Genomic DNA, 7829 nt, shown 5'->3' on the forward strand with positions numbered 1-7829 from the left:
GGGCATAATTAGAGAAGAAAAAGAAGCTATAACAAGATTTTCCGTTCACTTTAATCAACAAAGTGACATTAGGGGCTAGATAAGTGCATAAATGACGACTTTATCCTGTCGTAATGATGAGGAAGTTGCTGTTCATTGTAAGAACACTTCACTGTGCTCGACACCACTTTATCATGGAAATAAATACATGTACATTTTATATGTGTCACGATGCGATAGAATCAGGCGTTCATCAATTTTTGGGGATATGGAGTTATTGGCATCACGTTAAAGCTTTTTCAAGTGCCTTGCTTTAGATCGAAACAAATGTCCATCTATTTTAATACATGTAGACGTTAGAAGCCGAGATATGCTTGCCATTGAAAGAGGTTGGGTCACTTGGTTTCAGAGTAAAATCAGCGAGAAAATGGCCGCCAATGTTTGGTGACTTTCATACCTCAAAAGTCCTTTGAAACTGACAATTTACTTTTTTTTTGCCTTTTCAGTAAAAATTAACACGTAAATACATTTAAGTTTTTAAATTGACGTAAAATGTGTTGAGCCCAAAAAATTTTTTTGAAAGGCAAAACAAGCCAAACAACCGATTTCTTTGATTTCATTATCTTGACGGACGCCTGATTTCACCACGATACCTCACATATTATTTGTCATAGAACGTGATAATACTTCGTTTTCCGAAATCATCATCGCCATCATTAAGTACTAAAGTCTAGATCTAAAACAAACATGGGCAATTATGGTTCTCCCTTCATTTCTCTGCTTGGTAGTTCTTTTAAAAAATCCCATATAGATCTACGGTTTTCCATACACATGTAATTTTCTCTGGGCCTACCTCTGCCTCGATCTCCATCTATTTTTCCAGTGAAAACAAAAAGTTCAAGTCCTTTTTGACGGACCAAGTGTCAAAGAAACTGTTCATTACTTCCTGGTTTTCCGAAACAAAGTCTTAAAAGTGGGTGGTTGACGGGTGCTTTGGTGTGGTTTGCTTCTTCTTTCCTATCAAAATTATATCGTCCTTATCTCCCCTTCTTCTTTTTTATGTTTGTTACGCTCTTGTAATACCTCTAATCTTCTGACGCTCATATGACCTTAAGTAGTTGCGAACGTCGTAAAAACCTCTACTGAAACTAAAAGTCTGAAAAGTCTCTTCCATTGATTTAATTTTGTTTCCATCGCGTCCGAATTGTGCTCATTGTTACAGACCCTTAATATAAAAAATGGACAGTCCGTCGGGATATGTCTATTTTCAACCTAAACTGTATTAAAAACAACATAAAAGACTCAAAAGTCAAGTGCAGAAATCCTATTCTTCTAGAGGTTTGGGTCTGCTTTCGCTTTTTCAGGATGAGCTGTTCTATGTGCGTTCTTGTAAATATCAGTAAGGGTGAATTTTATCATTTTCATTATTTTTGTTCTCTGTCAGACTTTTAAAAATGAAGTAATATCTCACCTAAGTGTGCTTTTGAATCACCTTGACCTGAAAGGGTTACCAATGGGTGCTAATATTGAACTTTAAAGGTCAACGGAAGATAACTTAAGAAATTTCCTAATCCCCGATAATCCCCCTTTGACCACAAATTCTTCCTCAATGTCTCTCCACCTCCGCTAAATCAACACCCAGGTAGCGCTAAAATGCTGCTACAAACGCCTGCAAAAACCGTAGACTATGACAGTTCTTTCATTTTGATTTAGGTCTGGATAAAAATGAATTATTATAAGTCTAGGATTAGTTTTGTCCGATGACTGAAAAGAACATTTGGAATTTTCAAACAGACGACATGGAATTCTAAGCGTGTCTCTCAAAAATACAACGAATAGACGTAGAAAATAGAATAGTTGTGCCGTAGAAATAACAAAAATGAAGTTTAAATAAAATCAAAAGTTTGTGTGTTGTAAAAGTAAGTCTAGATCTAGATCTAGATCTAGTAGATCTAGATCTAGATCTAGATCTAGTAGATCTAGATCTAGAAAAGCCCAGAATACTCATATAAAAAGGAAAGAGAGGATGTAAGCGTTTCCATCACTACATTGGTTTCTCTGGCGAGTTGTCTCATGTTTACAATTAAATCTACGTTAGTTGTTTATTTTATTATAATTGTAATGAAAATAAAAACTGAACTCTCTAGATTCGTAGATCTAATGATTTTATTGATCTCTTGGTCACTTCAGAAGTGACACATTAGCCTAAGGTCTTCGGGGAAATCCGATTTTACGTATTTTAGGAGAAAGAAAACATTGCGATCACATAAGTCGATTTCTAGATCTAGAAATCTAGATATAGATATAGATTTCTAGATCTATTTAATTAATTTTGGTCTTTGAATGGATACAGTGTGGTGGTAAATACTGTTTAAAATTGTCATTTGACGTTTAACTGTATTCATTTTTTTTTAATTTAGGGTCTTTTGTTAGTAGATGCTATATTAGTCAAATTTGTTTGTTGTTGTTTTTTATACGTGTACAGAAAATGACTAGATTAGTGAAAAAAAAATTGAAATTATGCAAAAACAAAGCTTAGATCTAGATCTAGTCCCTAAATTCTTCCGTCTCTAAACACTATACCCCCACCCCCCTCTCTCTCTCTCTCTCTCTCTCTCTCTCTCTCTCTCTCTCTCTCTCTCTCTCTCTCTCGTGTCTCGTTATGCGCGTCTTTCTATCGGAGTCTCTATTCAACTGTGCGTATTTTTACATATCATGTTTCTTCTTTTCTATCAGTCTGTGAGAACGTAAAGCTTTTATTGTTATTATTTCCGGTTTTCATTTGTGTTGGTGTTTCCACACGCCTGGGTTTTATGGTTGCTGCAGTTGCTTTTGTTTGATTCTTATTACATTTTGTATTTATTTCGCGGGAATAAGAGAAAAACTGAGATTACAATGTCTAGAAATTGTTAATTCATCCCCTCCCCCACCCCCCACACACCCACATATGAATTAATAATGACATTTTTACCAATCAGCACAATCGGCTACACTATGTTGCTTGTCTTTTTTTTAATTGTTTCATTGTTGGGGACATGGTAGGGAATGGACTCCACATAAAGCTCAGTGTGCTTCTGTCTGTCTGTATTATAAATTGATATAATGTTCATACATATCTTTTTGTGTCCGTCAAAGTTTTTGTGATGTTGTAGACCTAGACTATGAAGCCAATAACATGGCCTTATTCGGAGTAATGGATCTAGTTTTGTTAAAGATTGATAATTTCATATTCCGAGTAATTTCTTCAGATTGTGAATAACAAAACAATTCTTTGTATGATCAGTAACTTCATAAAAATATTCTCATATGTTTCATCAAGACAAAATTCTGTTAAAGTTTTTTATTTATTTAGATTTTGACGTAACAAAACGCGGCCCTCGGATTGGCGCTTCCGTCTCACTGGGCGGGGTCTCCCGACCGCTGGGGGCCGCAGGGCGTAACAGTCGTACAGCTATTGGTCAACGTGGGCAGGGCTAGAGGTAAAGAGGCTGTACTAAGCAGTGAAATGGGGCACAGATAGGTTTGCTTGGCAAGTGAACCAAATGAATGCTGTTGTTGATATTCTTACCCTGACTTGTTTGCTTGTTTCTGTATCTCAAGGGTTTAGGAGATGTAAATATAAATCTAAGGTTTCTGTTGGTACATTTTTGTACATGTAAATCTAAGGTTTCTGTTGCTTGATATGAAGCTGTTATACCTTTCAGTTTCAAGCTGTCATGAGCATTTTTCTGTCTTTACAAGTCTTCTCGATTTATCTTAACGATGTTTTCCCTTTTGCATGTTCATCGCTTCCTCAATAACCTCTTTTTTTTTTCTTCTTCACTTGCACTTCTCTGCGTTCTACTATTGTGCCACATTTGATGAAGTACCACCCTGGACGCTGGTTCAGTAACAAATAAGTGCACTATACCCCCCCCCCAACACACACACACACCAAAAAAAACAAAAAAACAACCCATACACACATTCTGCCCTTTCCCCATTTCTCTTTCTTTTTAATAATAATAATTGCCTTTATAAAGCGCATATCCATGCTCAAAAGCATGCTGTATGCGCTTTACAACTATAATTACCCCAGTAGACCCTCTGAGAACACTTAGAAACACCCCCCCCCCCCCTCTGTCTGTCTGTCTGTCTGTCTGTCTGTCTGTCTGTCTGTCTGTCTGTCTGTCTGTCTGTCTGTCTGTCTGTCTGTCTGTCTGTCTGTCTGTCTGTCTGTCTGTCTGTCTGTCTGTCTGTCTGTCTGTCTGTCTGTCTGTCTCTCTCTCTTTCTCTCTCTCTCTCTCTCTCTCTCTCTCTCTCTCTCTCTCTCTCTCTCTCTCTCTCTCTCTCTTTTGGTCCTGCTCTCTTGTTTATCTTATAGCTCCTGACCTTAGGATTACACTATAAGACACTAAAACAAATGGTGGGTCGTAAAATATTAAGAAGTCACTTTTATACTGAATTCTGAACTTTAAACTTTGGTAGAAATTGGTTCAGTGTGTGTACAGGGTTATATTCTTGAGAGAGGGAGGGGGGAGAAGTAAGAGACAATTACGGGAATATTATGTGTGTAAATCAAGCAAGAAGGTGCGTATGCGGTTAGCGGGCTCAAAATGATGGCCGGTCTATGCCTATAAATCTGGAGCACGGCCGTCTTAGATTTGGCGTTAATGGTTCTTGGAGCACTCCTTGGTGTGTCCAGAACGGGTTGGGCGTCACTGTTTCCGCGTTTTTTACCCGCTACAAGCCGGAGAAATCACAAGTCTAACACTAATTTACACCATGTCAACACGCCACACGCATGTGTAACAGACCTGTCCGTTTATGATGAACTTATGAAAGGGCAACTAACGGACGACATTCTTCTTTCTCTCCTTTGTTCTGTTTGGAGTTTTTTACTTCTATTTTAGGACGATTTTTTGTTGCTGTCTTCTTTGCCTTTTCTTTTGGAAAGACGCGAGAGGGGTGGGTTGGGTTGCTGTGGAAAGAAGGGAGACAGCAGGATGAGCCTATTTTACGTCCGTAAAGGTGTAAAATGTTTGATCTAAATCTAGTGGTAGTCCTGATCTTGCGCACTGTCGTTTTTGATAAGGCCCCTTGCTCTTCGTTTGTCTTCGATTGCTGTAGGTAAGCTATTTAATAATACTATTCTCTTTCCTTTTGCAGTCGTTGTAGAATAATTGTGTGATTGTTCCACTAGATTACGTGTTGTTGTTAGTGCTGCTGTTGTTACTTGTTTGTTTGTGTTTGTGTTTTTTTGTGGGGGTTTTTTTGTTGTTCTTGTTCTTGCTGTTGCTGTTTTCTTCCTCCGTCTGTTTTTTGTTGTTGTTTTTTTAAAGAGTTTTTAAAGAGTTTTGACCAATCTTTAATTTGTGCTGAGCTAGGTGTTTCTCAACAAACAGACTGTCACCTTCTAGGTGTCAATGTGTGGAAAAAAAACCCACTAGGTTACGGTGTTTTCGTTGGAAAGAAAGGATGCCTCGACTTAAATTTGCTAACAGGTTTTACGTGCAATTTTTGTTTTCATTTCTGAAGAATAACATAGCGTTTGAATGTACTCTCTGTCTCCTTCTTTTTTGTTTAAACTGAACAGGCCCGGTTGGCGAGGGTAAATTTAATATAGTCAAAGGTAATATCATGTGTTTAGTTCCTACGGTTGTGTGAAAACCGCTTCAAATTGTACATTTTTAAATCCCTCAAAGTAAAGCCATATGTGTTTCAGGGGCTCTCGTGGCCTAGAGGTTAAGGTGTTGGCCTCTCATTCAGAGGTCCCTGGTTCGAATCCGGGTAGTGACCGAAAAATTTTCTTCTCCAAATTTGTCTCCTTTCATTCCTTTCCTGCTCTCTAGCAATGTTCTTTCGTCTGCTTTCGTCTCCTCTTTCTGCCCCAACTCCCTCATCTCCTTTGCCTCCCTCCTCTGAGCTCCTAATTCTTTCTACAGCCTTTCTACAGCTACTCCTTGGCTTCTTCTTACTGCTGTCTTTCAGCCACACCCCTGATCTTTTGGTAGGAAAGATCTACACCTAGCCTTCTCGGACAAGGGCTAAAAATCTTGGAGGGCCCGTGATCAAATTGCGCACGTTAAAGATCTCTTGCCGGTCTAAAATCGATAAGAGTAGGCTTCGGCAGCCACCCGGGCAAAATTCCAAATTTCCTACAAACTGAAAAAGTTTAATGTGTCCCGCGCGCTCATATTACCTTTTGCAGTTGCGAGTGCCGTAAAGCACTTACAACAACAAAAAAATACGAGTTTCAACAATATTTGTGTCACTTCGAAATGATAATATTATTAGTGATACCAGTACCAGTGGTTTCCTAAGCGTGTGTCCAATCCACCGTCATCTCTGCTTCTCGACCTCCCTGTTTTACTGGGTTTTGTTTAGTTTTCCTCCGTAGTACATGTACTGTGTTTCTTATGGCGTCCAACGAGTAGAAACCATGATCTTCCTCAGACCACCATTAACGAAGGACTGTATTTTTTGTTTGATTTCTGTTTTGTTGGTTTTCATGTTTTCACGAACGCAATATTATCATCAAAAAATTCCTACCAATATTTTGCCTATACAATAACCCTATCTAGCAAAAACCCATTGTGTGCAGGATGAGGTGCCTTTTCTTCACATGCTGAATTTTTTTCAGCAGAGTATTTACTGAAATTTGGAATTGGGGGTAATGGTGTGTGTGTGTGTATGTGTGTGTTTGTGTGTGTGTGTGTGTGTGTGTGCGTGTGTGTGTGTGTGGTTGTTTGTTGTTTATTGGGGGGGGGGGGGGCGCAAACAGGACGCCAACGTGCCCAGAAACTTGCAAGGATGAATAATTATTACGACACCTGAGATCGCTTACGATTTTGGTCCCTTATTTTGGTAATGACAAAATGGTCTGCTTCCCCAGCTTTTGGATTGCCTTTGCATTTAGAGGGGGAAAAATCCCTTGATCCTTACAGAGGGGCAACCTCTCCTGATATTTTTTACAACAACAGTGAACAATTAGCACTTGGCATCCAAGGACAAAAATCAAAGACTTTTTCTATCAAAATTCAAAAGAGTGTTCAAAGTACTATTTTGTTCAATGGTTCTCAAGGTAATATTTTGTAATCCGAATAGTATTTGATCGAGTAAACAGAATCGCACATCAGTTTTCTGCTCTTCCAATTCTTTGTTGTCGAAGAAAATACTCACTGCTATACTGTTCTGTTGAGTCAATAAAAATAACATTTTTTCGGTACTAACAGAATGGTTGGTCTCTAAAAGAACGCTGTGTATACATAGACTGTATTCTGTTCTCAGGGCCGGTATCTTCCTCCATGTCACCGAGAGCTGACGAGAGCTGTGGTCTCCATTGACAAAGTACTGTTTGGTCACTCAACACGGCTGGGCCTTTCTCCCTGGCTCTCCGAGGCTTTTGTTGAATGTCCTGTTACCATGTTGGAACAACGTGAACAATGCAAAACATCAAGCAAAGAGGGAACGAAACGCGTCTTAAAAACTAGGGAAAGAGAGGTGAGTTTGACACTGTCTTCGCCGTATGCGTTAGTCTAAGGATTACGGTTGTTGCAGACTTGTTTCTAGAACTAACTGTCAGAGCTGTTGAGAGGATTAGTTGATTACGTAATCTTAAGTCGGGCGCGTGGCGGAGGAAAGTCAAGCAGGCAGCATGCACAATGTTGTCTACCCAGCGAGATGTGTGCTCTCAGCGATTTTCCACCGCATTTTCCATTTTCAACAAGATTTGTTTGAGTTTTTTTGGGAGACAAAACTTAGTCAGTTGTTCTATAAACTTACAAACTAGCCAACAAACTACCAAATCTACACAAGAAAGAGAGAGAGAGAGAGAGAGAGAGAGAGAGAGAGAGAGAGAGAGAGAGAGA

At 39.0% G+C, this 7829-nt stretch overlaps 1 long non-coding RNA gene across 1 annotated transcript in view; it reads left to right on the plus strand.

Annotated features, from left to right (window-relative positions):
• The window catches only part of LOC118478023, a 22550-nt gene extending 14721 nt beyond the window's left edge, over window positions 1-7829 (plus strand). The window contains exon 2 of the long non-coding RNA XR_004858758.1: window positions 7249-7829. This is a non-coding gene — a long non-coding RNA (uncharacterized LOC118478023). The remainder of the gene's footprint in view (window positions 1-7248) is intronic.

The sequence above is a fragment of the Aplysia californica genome, unplaced genomic scaffold, assembly GCF_000002075.1.
Source record: "Aplysia californica isolate F4 #8 unplaced genomic scaffold, AplCal3.0 scaffold00014, whole genome shotgun sequence".
In the NCBI taxonomy this organism is placed as follows: Eukaryota; Metazoa; Mollusca; class Gastropoda; order Aplysiida; family Aplysiidae; genus Aplysia; species Aplysia californica.